Source organism: Acomys russatus, chromosome 32 (assembly GCF_903995435.1).
Source record: "Acomys russatus chromosome 32, mAcoRus1.1, whole genome shotgun sequence".
NCBI classification, from domain to species: Eukaryota; Metazoa; Chordata; class Mammalia; order Rodentia; family Muridae; genus Acomys; species Acomys russatus.
In genome coordinates this window covers 31,769,162-31,781,713 of record NC_067168.1, presented here as the reverse complement: position 1 = coordinate 31,781,713, position 12,552 = coordinate 31,769,162, and the positions used below count along the sequence as shown (strand labels likewise).

General features: G+C 45.4%; 1 protein-coding gene across 1 annotated transcript in view; it reads left to right on the top strand.

The window, feature by feature from the left end:
• Nucleotides 1-12,552, top strand: part of Nek11 (NIMA related kinase 11) — a 151,930-nt gene that overhangs the window by 122,343 nt on the left and 17,035 nt on the right. The window lies entirely within an intron of this gene.

Below are 12,552 nucleotides of genomic sequence, written 5' to 3'. Positions count from 1 at the left end.
TAAGTGTTCATGTGGGCACTACAGCAGCGAGTCTCTCGTGGCAGTTCCTCTCAGCCACCAGCTGGTGACTTAGCAGAGGAGCTGCCGGTGGGAGACGAGCTTTGCAGGAAACGAGGTGGAAAAGAGAGAAGAATATGGACCATGGTTTCATCAAAGGGGAAGTCCTAGTTGGTTCACAAGGCTCTGCCTATGCTAAGCAGCAAGTTCTCAAGTAGACTTCATGTGAAAGGAAACTGTCAATGAGTAAACATAGCCAGTGTGAAGTACAGGGGGTGGGGAGTAGACGCCCTATTCCATAGCAATGGAGAGGAGTTAACTTTGTGCAGATGTGGGTTAGAATCCTGTTTCTAGACAAACGGTTGTTGGCCAGGAGTAGAAAGTTGTGGTTTGCTACTCACAGGGTGGTTGGATGAGCCAGCGACATCTCCCATCACCCCAGTCATGTCAGAGGTGCATGATTTCAACTGTCACCACAGGCCTCAGGTGACTTTTACATACTGTTTGGCATGAGATCCTGCATACCCTTCCATTCCCCAGTGGCATTCTGTTTGGAGGTAGGGCTTCGGGAGGTGGAGAGGCCATGAGACTGGAGCCCTCATGATGATATTCGCACCTCTGTAAATAGAGACACAAGATAGCTTTGCCTTCTCTCTCTTTGCTCCCTGTCATGTGAGAATGGAAGAGGGGGAGGGCTGTCTACAGATCAGGCACCCTCACCACATATCAAGCCACCAGCACCTTAATCACAGGCTGCAGAACTGTGACAAATACTTATTTCTGTAGTTCAAACAGCATGCTCTAGAGTTCTGCTATGACAGCCCTGTGTGATTGCAATGCTGACGCACCCATCCTTCCAGCCACAAGTCAGTACTCCTGAAAGCAGAACTGGACCCTTTGGCTATCTAGTTCAGACTCTGGCCTTTGGCTGCTGAGCCCCATGTTATAGATGGCCCAGAACTTAACGTGGTTGCTTAAAGTCTCGGAAGTACAGTGTCGAGTGGTAGCAAATGGCACATAACCGTTATGCCAACTCCCAGGGACACTGAGCAGTCTCCTGTATTTCCCCTTAGAGAGTGGCTATCCCAACTCTTGTTCCTTTCTCTGAATCTGGTGGAGAAAAAGACAAATCTTACCCAGTTGTTTTGGCTCCTTTGCTCTGCAAAGGGAAAGGGAAAGAAATGTTAAGGAAATGTTATAGTTTTGCCCAAGGGAAAATCAATTTGACACAGATAAAAGTCACAGACTCTAAAGCTTAAGGGAGGTCATGAAACCCCACTCTTCTCCTCCCTTCACCTCCTCCCTGTCCTTCCTGTGTGTATAAGGAGACTGGAGGACCCTTAAGTGAACTCAATCAAATATACAGATGTCCCTTTGAATAAGACGGTAGAACCTGCTGTCCTATATGTATGTAAAAGGCACTGTACTATACTTAATTTAGCCCTCCATACCGAAAGGGTCATGAATATGCATTGTGGCTAAGAAAAATCACTTCTTTTCACAGTCTCATGTGTGATGCTGTAGGCTAAGCTAATCAGTGTAGTTAATTTTAGCCCTGGTTGTGAGGGTTTATTTTCGAAAAGGTCAGGGTACTCACCTATAGCTCGTTATAGAACTTGCAGAAGAAAGCATGGGAGAGATGTAAAACCAAGCAGCTGCCAGCAACTCCCACCCCCAGAGACTGGGAATGGATCGTCTATACTTGATGTCTAGTTCTGTGTGCAGTTGGCGATAGTTTGACAGGGATGCACTTGATCGTTGCCATGCCACGCGGCAGGTGGCCTCCAGTGGGGCTTGGGTGGTCCATGGGGCACCTTTCCCTGAGGTGGAGGGTGGGGTTGAACAGCTATGGAAGATCTTTGTGTGGATAATCTGTAAAAAGAGGTAGAGAAGCCATCTCTTAGGCTTGAGGCTTCCACATGGTAAGTTCTTCACTGTGGCTCTGGCTCAGGGCTGGCATGGGTTAGAGTCATTAGGGTGCTGGCTGGAGAGAGGCAGAAGGTAAGAGAGGTGAAGTAAACACACCCCAGGGCTGAAACTAAGGGCTGTGGGCCAGCAGGGGAGCAGATCAGCCCTGATACTTTAGAACAGTGCCGTCCAAAGAATTAGCCACAGCCTTGGTAGACATACCCTAAGCTTCCCTCACATGTGACCACTGAACACACGAGATGTAGCTGTTGTGGCTGATGGTCATTTAACTTTAATAATTGTAATGTAAGTGGTCACATTGTCTGGGAACTACCATTCTGATAGGAAAGTTCTAGGAGTAGCAGCACATTAAAGGAGTGAAGTTAGGAAGCAAGAGAAAAGCAGAGAGGTTCAGTTTAGGTTACAGAGTCAAATGTTTGACCTAAAGATCCAAGTTGGAGGTATCTGCAAGGCACTAAAAATGAAAGGAGGGCTGGAGATGCAGCTCAACGGTAGCACATACCCCCCTTTCAAACCATACACACACACACACACACACACACACACACACACACACACACACACATACACACACACATACACATACACACACACACATACACACACACATACACACACACATACACATACACACATACACACACATACACACACATACACACATACACACACATACACACATACACATACACACACACATACACACATACACATACACACACACATACACACATACACACATACACACACACATACACACATACAGACATACACATACACACACATACACACACACGCATACACACACACACATACACACACACACATACACACACACACACACACACACACACACACACACACACACACCTAACACACCTACTTGCCTCTGCCTGGACTCAGTGCCACACAACCAAAGCTCCTTTTGACTGTCTACGTAAAGGAAAATTGCCAAATGCTTTGTTAGGAAGCTAAGCTGGGAAAGCAGGTTGCGACCTGATGACAGAAAGGCCAAACTTAGATTCCAGTACTTGGTTCTGTTGGCAATGGGGTGGGGGGAGGTCACTGAACGACCTAGTGTGTTTTAGTGAGATTTCCAGCCCACTATTTAAGACCATAGAAGCGTGAGATGAGGAGCTCTGCAGAGCTGCGTGTTACCCCACATTCTGCACTGAACTGTACATCAGTCTCAACTGTTCCTTCGCAATGTGCTGCCACAAGCACCAGCCCCACTAAATGTTACAGTGATTGAAAATTGCAGTCCCTTCCCACAGGCCCAGAGAAGGGCTCTTTGTAATGAAATATTAGGCAGCAGCTATTTGGAGTGTGGAGTAACTGCCTCTCTGGGCCTTCCACAGTGGACCTGCAGTGCCAGTAAAAAGCAGGCTCACCAAGAGAAGAAGTGGTGGCTGGCTTTATTACAGTGGGCCCTTCATTCTCTGTGGCTTCTGGTGAGTAATTCTAATAACTGCCATCAGAAACTGGGACACCTGGAGAACAGAGTCTTAGGCCGAGCCGACAACTCGCCAAATAGCCTTGACGAACCATATCTTGGTTCACAGTGGGAGAAAGATGGTTTATAAAAATTGAAAATGAAAAATAAACCAACATCAATTTGAAGGTTAGAAATTGATAAAATACCTTTTTCTAAATCAGCAAAGTTTTTGGAGTCCTTTTCTTCAGGTTGTGTGTGGGAAGTTGTGTACTCTCAAGGAGTGGGTCACTGAGTGCCCCACTGGCCATGGAAAGAATGAAGGATGAGGGTTTAGGAAGTGTTTTAGCTATGGCGGAGTCCACCAGACAGGTTACCTGGGTCTGGGAATATAGTCTGTAGCTGGGAGGTTGTTCTCACTAGACTTTTATCAGCTGGACATCTGGCCTTGGCAGCAGCTGGCAGAGGCACCTAGAGAAGAAACTCACAGCCTACCTACCAGTGAGTAGCATCACACTCCAGGGTAGCTTTGGCTGAGTCCTAGAGCTTGGTGGGCCTGCAGTTTGGGGCTGTAAAGTTAACTATGAAAATGTGCTCAGCAGCTGTCTGTCTGTCTCAGCCACTGTTCATTACTGTGAGGAGACACCACGACCACAGCAACTCTTAGGAAGGAAAACATTTCATCAAGGCTGCCTAACAGTGTCAGAAGTTTAGTCCATTAGTCGTGGCAGAAAACGTGGCGGCATGCAGGCAGGCATGGTGCTGGAGAGGGAGCTGAATGACTACATCTAGACCAGGAGGCTGCAGCAAAAGCAAGACACTGAGCCTGGTTGGAGCATGTAATACCCCAAAGCCCACCCTCGGTGACACACTTCCTCTAACAAGGCCCCATCTACTCTAAAGCCATCATACCTGCTAATCCATGTCAAACAGCAGCAGTCCCTTATGAGCACACACTTGAGCATATGAGCCTTTGGGGGATGAGCATTCCTATCCAAAACACCACACTCCACTCCCTGGCCCCCTTAGGCTTGTAGCCACAACATAATGTAAAAATGCACTTGACCCAATCTCCAAAGTCCACACCATCTATCACAGTCTCAGTACTGTTTAAAATTCCCAAGTTCAAAGTCTTTGCAGAGACTCGTGCCACGCTCTTAATTGTAACCCCCTGTCAAGTCAAAATAAAAAAGCAGATCACATACTTCCAACATGCAACTGCACAGAATAGATGCTACCATTGTCAAAGGGAGAATACTGAGGAAGTACTGAACCAAAGGAAGGCCAAAATCTGGCACAGCAAGCTGCAGAGTCTGCATCTTCATGGCTGATGTCAAAGTGCTCTTCAGATCTCCGGCTCCTTTCAGCTTTGTTGTCTGCAATGCACTTCTCTCTCTTGGCTTAGTCCCACATCCTGTTAGTATCTCTCCTTGGCAGGTATTCCATGACGCTGGCATCGACAGCGAAATCCAGGCTTCACTCTCACAGCTTCATGCAATGGCCTACATGCAGGGACACTCCTTATGCTTGACCTCAGCAGCTGCCCTTGGCCATGAGGGGAGACTCCACAATGCTTTTCTTGTGTCCTTGACTCTAAAGCCAGAACCATGTGGCCTAAGCTGCCAAGTTCTTCTGCTTGCTGGGCCTGGTCCCCTCGATCACCTACATTTTCACCATCAACTTTCTGTTTTTGATAGTTTCCTTTGCTGCCTAAGCTTGGTGTGCTAGAACTTGTTCTGTAGACCAGGCTGGCTTCGAATTCAGAAATCTGCCTGACTCTGCGTCCTGGGGACATAGATTGAAGGTATGGGGCACCATGCCTGGTCCTAAGCTTTTCTTCCATTCCTTTTCATAAGTTGGAAGCTTAGCTGGGTGGGGTCTTGCTCTGAGGTCACCACCCTCTTTACTTCATTTAGCATCAAGCTTTTCTTGGATCTGTTTATCTCTTTGAACACAGAACTTAGCTCCGCGACACTTCCTGGTGTCCCTTTTCTCCTCAAACTGTACATTTTGTATTTTTCGCTGCTCAGCTAGCTCCTTTTCATTATACATTTACATAAGCATGCTCACTGATAAGCACATGACACAGTCAATACTAGGCTGTTTTGAAATCTTCTCTGCCAGTGCTGTTAAGGCAAAACTCTTCAGTTTAGACTCAGGAGGCTTTTTGCGGACAAGGACATAAGACAGCTACATTCTTCACTTAAATATCATAAGAACTATCCCTAGCCATATACTAATATTCTTCTCCTCTGAAACCTCCTGAGCTAGTCCATCATAATCTACATTGTTCTTGGTACCACCCTCTTCCATGCTCCTGCTAGTATGGCCTTTAGACCCAATTTAAAGTGTTCAACTGCTTTCCTAATCCACAGTTCCAAAGTCCACATTCCACCAACAAGCCAGTCCCTGGGCCAGCTTCTGTCTTAGTCACTGTATCGTTATGAAGACACACCGTGAGTGTGGCAACTCTTACAGTTTCAGGGCTTTAGTCCTTTAGTCATGGAAGAAAGCATGGCAGCGCACAAGCAGGTGCTGGAGATGGAGCTGAGAGGCCTACAGCCAGATGAGCAGGCAGCAGGAAGAGCAAGGCACTGGGCCCAACTTGAGCTTTCCAAACCTCAGTTTTAACTCACTTCCTCTAACAAGGCCGCACTCATTCCAACAAGGCCATGCCTCCTAATGTCTGTCAAGTAGCATCTCCCCCTTATGAGCACACATTTAAGCTTATGAGCCTGTGGAGGCCATTACTACCACACTGTTGTTGTCACTGACACTTGAGGTGGTCAGCTCCCAAGCACTGTTCTCTTTATTTTTGTTCACAGTTCTGGAAAATTCAGCCTATGGCCAGTTGGGACGCAAGCCACTCGGTGAGTCAGCACATCATATCGGGAAAAGTGACAGGACAAAGCTATTCACCTCATAGCAAGAAAGAGAAAGAGGAAAAGAAAGGAAGAGTCTGTGGGACCACTGTGTCCTTGGGGAATATGTCTTCAGTGACCCGAGACCTGTCACAGGGCATGCATATTAAAACTTCCATTGCTTTCCATTAGCTTTATGGGCTGGGGACCAGGCCTCCAACACATGGACCTTTGAGGGACATTTAATATCCAAAGTATAACATCTGACAGACAAATTCAAAACATGCAGAAGGAAAGGAGATGGAGTGTGGTGCAGCTCTAGCACTTTCTTCCTCCTCTCTTAGCCTCCAACAAAGATTCTGAAAGCATTTGGATGTGATGCCGCAATGCACTTCACAATCCTGAACCTTTCAGGACTCTTGGACTCTTATTCAAAAAGTTTTGACTATCTTCCTTGGGCTATGTGTTGGAGGTGCCACACTGAACAAGACAAGCATGGATCCTACCCTCCTGAGCTCATAGGTCATTAGAGAAATTATTTTCACTTGAACAGACATTAGGTGATAGTTTTGTGCTGAACTAGTAGTGTGCATCAGACTCACCTGGAGGGCTTGTTAAAATGTTTTTATGGTCCTGGGGATTGAACCCAGAGCCGTGCACATGATAGATAAATGATACCATGATAGATAAATATACCATTGAGCTATATTCCCAGCACACATTGTCCTAATTTGATAGGTCAGGGCTGGAGACACGCTTAGAACTCATATTCCTGTTAAGATCCAAGATGCTGCTATGACGCTGTGCTAGGGCCTACACTTGAGAGCCACTCAGGAAAGGCTGTCACACACACCTGTACAAGGCACATACCAGTGGTCGGAGTCAGTTGAAGATAGTGCTGGGTGGACGAGTGGAGACTGTCCTTCTAAATGTCTATGCTTGGCCTGGTGAGGTGGCTCAGAGGATAAAGTGTTTGCAAGTGTGAGGACTGGGCTTTGGATCTCCAGCACCACATATAAGGCAAGCAGGCATGATGGCTCCCTGTAATCTCAGACTTCCAAAAGTGGAGACGGAAAGATCCTGGGAGAAGCTAGCCAGGGGTAGACCAGCAGACTCAGTCAACTCCTGGCTCAGCAAAAGACTCTGCCTCAGGAAGGATGCAGAGTAATTGAGAAGTCCAACACACACACACACACACACACACACACACACACACACACACACACACACACCATTACATAAGATCCTTCCTTGATTTAGCTTGAAACAACATACAGGAAAACTGGCTCTTTGAGAAAAATTCTATAAAGTATATCAGATCCCTTTAGACATGTAAAGATCTGGTCTAATAATACAGGAAACAACAGAGGCTCTTACTTATCACATCACGTCTATGCCAGTTTCTCCTCCAGTGCCCAGTGTGATAGTCTGTTGTCTCCATGTTGGCAGCATCATTACAAGTGCAGAATCTCTGGCCTTACCCCAGGCCTGTTGAATTGAAAATGCTGAGGCGAGGGCTGTCTTAACAAGATGTCTAGGTGGTTCTTATGCACATGCAAGTCTGAGCACACCTCAGATAGGAAGCCAGAGCTGCCTTGAGTCTGCGTGAGGTCCTGGCACTGACTCTTCTCAGCTCCTGTGAGACACCCAGCTGCCATAAGTGAGAGTCAGGTTTTCTCCCAAGTCAAACCCCACACCTTATTGTCCAGTGTCTTTCAGAGCTGCTGGGGGAATGTGATGACCTTAAGGTGGTTTTAGAGCAAAGATGAAAATTGCATTTCATTGGGAAGTGGTGCTAACCCAGAAGCTGGGGTCCAGGCTGTTTGCATTCTACTTTTATGGTCACTGTGCATGCTTCTGTGTGACCTTTTCTCTGGTTATTAGCCTACCTGAGCCCTCACGTTCCACAGCTGAGCAGTGGTCAAAAGCTGCCATCCAGTCTCACTTGAAGACTTGATGCAATGATGCATGGAATAACAGTTTTGAATGCACCTTTAAATGTTCACAGTGGCATGCAAATGTAAAGACGAACTTGGGGCTGCTCACCATTCACTTCTGTGTCCCTGTTCACAACGTAGAAACAATCTCGCCGTTTTTATCACCACAGAGATTGAAAGCAATTGAGACCATGAATAGCTCCTCTAAAGTACTTGGTTTCTCTTCATGTCTTATCTTTAATATGCGAAGATCAGAAGATGTAGAGCTGGTGTGGGGCCACATGTCTTAAAGTGATTCTGTGTAGCATAAGACACAACTTTCATTTCCGTACTTGTTCTCAGATGTGGCCCCTGGACCAGAAGTATCCACATCAGCTTGGAATGTCATAGAAATGTGAACTATGGGGCTGGGAAAAATGATCTTGCAGAGTTCCCAAGTTCAGTTCAGAGCACTCAGTTGTGTAGTTCAAAACAGCTATGGCTCCAGTTCCAAGGCATCCAGTACCTGCTTCCGGTCTTGGAAGTTACCTGTGCACACAGGTCCTATAGGCGACCCCAGTACTCTGACATCTTAGAAGGGGTTTATGTAGGCCTTGACTGAAAGATCTGGCAAAGGCCACCCTTTCTGTGGAAGTAGGTCATCACGTCTCTTTCCGTCCAGCACAGATTTGCAATGCTGGTGTCCGAGCTCAGATAGCCAGTATTGGATTCCTTCCTGAGTGTGCCCAACTGCCACTGCCCACCCAGCACAGAAGAAATCTGGACTGCATCGCTGTGAGGCTGACTTTCAGAGTGTGAGGAAATTAAAGCTATTAATCACAGTCTGTTTTCCCCTTGGTGACAGGAGAAATGAGCCTTAGCTGAACAAGGCTTCAAATTGGGCTCGCTACAGAAAAACACGCAGCTTGACAAACACACTTGAAGCGGGCCTACATTTGTTTTGATTTTCCTGTTTGAAAACAATTCCATTTCTAAGCAGCACTGAGGTAGCTCAGTGTGTGCAAGACACACTGCTGACGGAGCCATCCCAGTCTGTCGTGTGAGTCAGGCACCGGAAGCATAATCCTGCTCCTTGATCAACTCTTTTCCTTCTTAGGAGATCGTAGGTTCGAGAGAGTCAAAGCCATCTCCCTCCTCCCATCACAGGGCCCACTGTGCACAAAGATGGTATCTTTTGCAAGAGAGTAATGTCTGAGTTGTACAGCTATGACCCGGCCAGCCACGTGGAAACACAGCCACATCCTTCATTTGAATATTGATTATCTTCAAAGCAGTCAAATAACTGAATAAAGGCCATATAACCTGTGAAGCCTGCGCTTTGACTAGCCAGCCTTTCACTGTAGAATCCCGTCTTCCCGAGCTGTTTGAAGAGACCTTAGAGGCCCTCGTTAACCAGGAGAATGGTGGGAAGGAATAAAGTGCCCATGGTCCCTGTGGAGGCCAGCAGAAAGAAAACCAATTGGGGCATCATTCCTTACTGTGCCTTTGAGTCAGTTCTGGAGACACATACAGACTGATATATCTAAAATAAAGAACATTTCACATTTGGTATGTAGTTATGATTGTCTGATATTATATTTCTTCCTGATGTTGGGTATTAACATGCAAAATCAAAATGTTTGCCACAGTGTACAGCTTCTGATAGCAGCTGATGCTCATTGAGTGAAATACCATAACATGGTTCATAATGCTTCATTTCTATTGCACTATTGATAGTTCACAATAATCCCAGAGGCAGATAATCATCTATGGCTTATGGATGAAAAACCCATAATGCACAAAGTTAAATTGGCACCCAGTGTTGTGGAACCATTGTTAGTTTTCATGTAGATGCAATTTTTTTATGCAGAGGCCAGCATTCTAAACCAGTGTGTTTCAAGCTGTGAATTGAGAAGTCACTTTTTGTGGATTGTAAAAGCATTTTGCAATTTTAACTAGAATGGGAAATGCCAAAATGTCACTTGTAGTTTGAGTGGATCAGTCTTCGTCCCTGAAAACCTTGTTTCAATCCTAAGGATTTCAAGTGTGCACAGAAATATAAAGCCACTCCTGCTGACTGGGCAATAGAAAGACACTGCACGGGGTCGTACTCAAGTTTGAAAGCAAAGGAGGGAAAGAGGAGACAGAAAGGAAGACAGCAGAAGGGAGAAAATATGAAAAAAAATGAGTGAATAATTGTTAAAAAAAAAAAAAAAAAGGCACCGGAAGGAGTGGAAATCAAGGAGCCAAAGAGAACAGACAACTCTGAAAGAGACAGAGGTCCAGGGTAGAAGGGGAAGGAGCAGAGGAGGAAGTTGTGTGGGAGGCATGTGGTTCTGCCCTCCAGTCCCCTCAGCAAGGGCTCTTAGTGGGTGGGGAAGCCTGAGATTTTAATTCTCATGTATATCTCATGCTGTTGCACAGGTCAACCAAGCCCTGAGCCAAATGAAGGTGGTTTGTTTGTTTGTTTGTTTGTTTTTTGTTTTGATTTTTTAAAAATAAAACATGGTCCCTATCTACAAATTTTCTGTCTCCCCTGGTGCTCAACTAGAAAGCATAGATCTTGAAGAAAAGAGGCGTGGATTAAACGGCAGAGCATTAAGTCTCACCCTCAGAACTGTGGAAGGCTGTTAGGAATACATCTAAATTTTTTGTTATTGAGCTAATTTTGACCTCACTGTATAGATTTTTGTGTTTTGCAACGAAAGCATAGATAACAAGAGGATTGTAAAGTCTTCCTTTGGGGGATGGCGTGATGGCTCAGGAGGTGAGCCTGATGAACTTTGATGCCCAGCCCATACATGGTAGAAGGAGAGAGTTCACTCCCACAAATTGTCCTCTCACCTCCACCTGCGCACAGCAGTGTGCCTTACAAATGCAAGTCTTCTATGGCTAGATAAGTCTACAGCTAGTGTTCTATTTCAAAGGATTCTAGAATGGGTTAATGAAAAGCCCATTTTTTACAGATATGCAAATTGAGTAGAAGTTCTATGACTATATGATGCTCTCTGTATATGGATTGTTCCTAGGCAGCTTATTATGGGGTCTGCAAGTCGCATGGCTAGAGAATCCTTATATTAGTTTTAGTGAGAAAACAGAGCCCTGCAAATGTACGCATCTTGTCCAGCGTTTTATAGAAGCAGGCAAAGGTTGACTGCAATTCTCTGGCCCTAAATGCCACATTTCCACAACAGAGAGAGGAGTGGAAGTTTTGGTTTTTTAAAAACTCAGTTAGGTTGTATAAACATGTTTTTGTTTCAATCCCAGGAGTGGGCTATGGGGCTGATTCAGATTGTCCAAAGCAGCAAACTATTTGCCCCATGCAGGCTCTGAGAGGAGCCTTTTGCCAACTGCAGATAGTTTAATTCTGAGGACTCTGGAAAGGAAATAAATATCAGAGCCCAGAGAGAGGCGGGGGCAGGCGGGACAGACATGCAACTCCAAGAAAGAAGGATGCTGCTGCTCCCCCTGCTGCTCCTGCTTGCTGTTGATGCAGTTCGATGAGAAGTTAGTTATAACCTGCCCCCAAAGAACTATGTTCCTAAATAGCAGGAAGTAGTCTAAAGAGAACTCTGCCCTCTCCCACTAACCTTCTTCTTCTCCTCCCTAGTGTTGGGAGGCGGGGGTTAGAAGGTATTAGGGTAGATAAGGCTTGGAAAGAAGAAAGAAATATAAGAAACCACAATAAAATAAAATAAGTTTTTAAAAAGACACCTGCAAGAGAGAAAACTGTAACAACAGGTTAATGATAGCACCTGGTGTTGCAAGTAGGAACAGTAATTCTGTGTATAAGTCAGGGTGGTGCAAAGCCTGACCCAGCTTGCCATAGAGTACCATTATGTAGTTTCCTCCTCTTTCAGCCAAAGGCATTTCTCTATTGCTGGTCCCCACTAATAAAGTAGAGTTTATAGTGCTGTGCCTCTGCAGCCCGCCCTTGGCCTCTCTCTGATGATAATGTAACATGCACCAACTGTTTGAGCCACTAGAGATACTGTGCCAAGTAACCGGGTTGTTAGCATTAGCTTATTGGATAAGCCTCCCTTTTGTTTTTGCTTTTAAGTAAATGCTTTGTGTGGGTGTGACTACAGCCCACCAGAGCAAACTCCATTTGAAAAGCCTAAATCCACAGCTCGTTAGAAAAGATTCATGATGTCCTCCCGAGTTTAGCCAAATTGTCATTGTTATATATTCTATCCATCTTACTTTATCTCACTCACTGCTGACATTTCTTTAAAAAAAGAAAGAAAGAAAGAAAGAAAGAAAGAAAGAAAGAAAGAAAAGAAAACTTCCAGAAGAATGTTAGCATGCTCGCTCCTCTTCCCACTGTCTCAGCTACAAACTTTTGTGAATTGCATAACAGGGCCCTGCTGTGGTGTCTCATCTTTATTTTTCTCCTGACTCCCTTTGTTTTTAATAA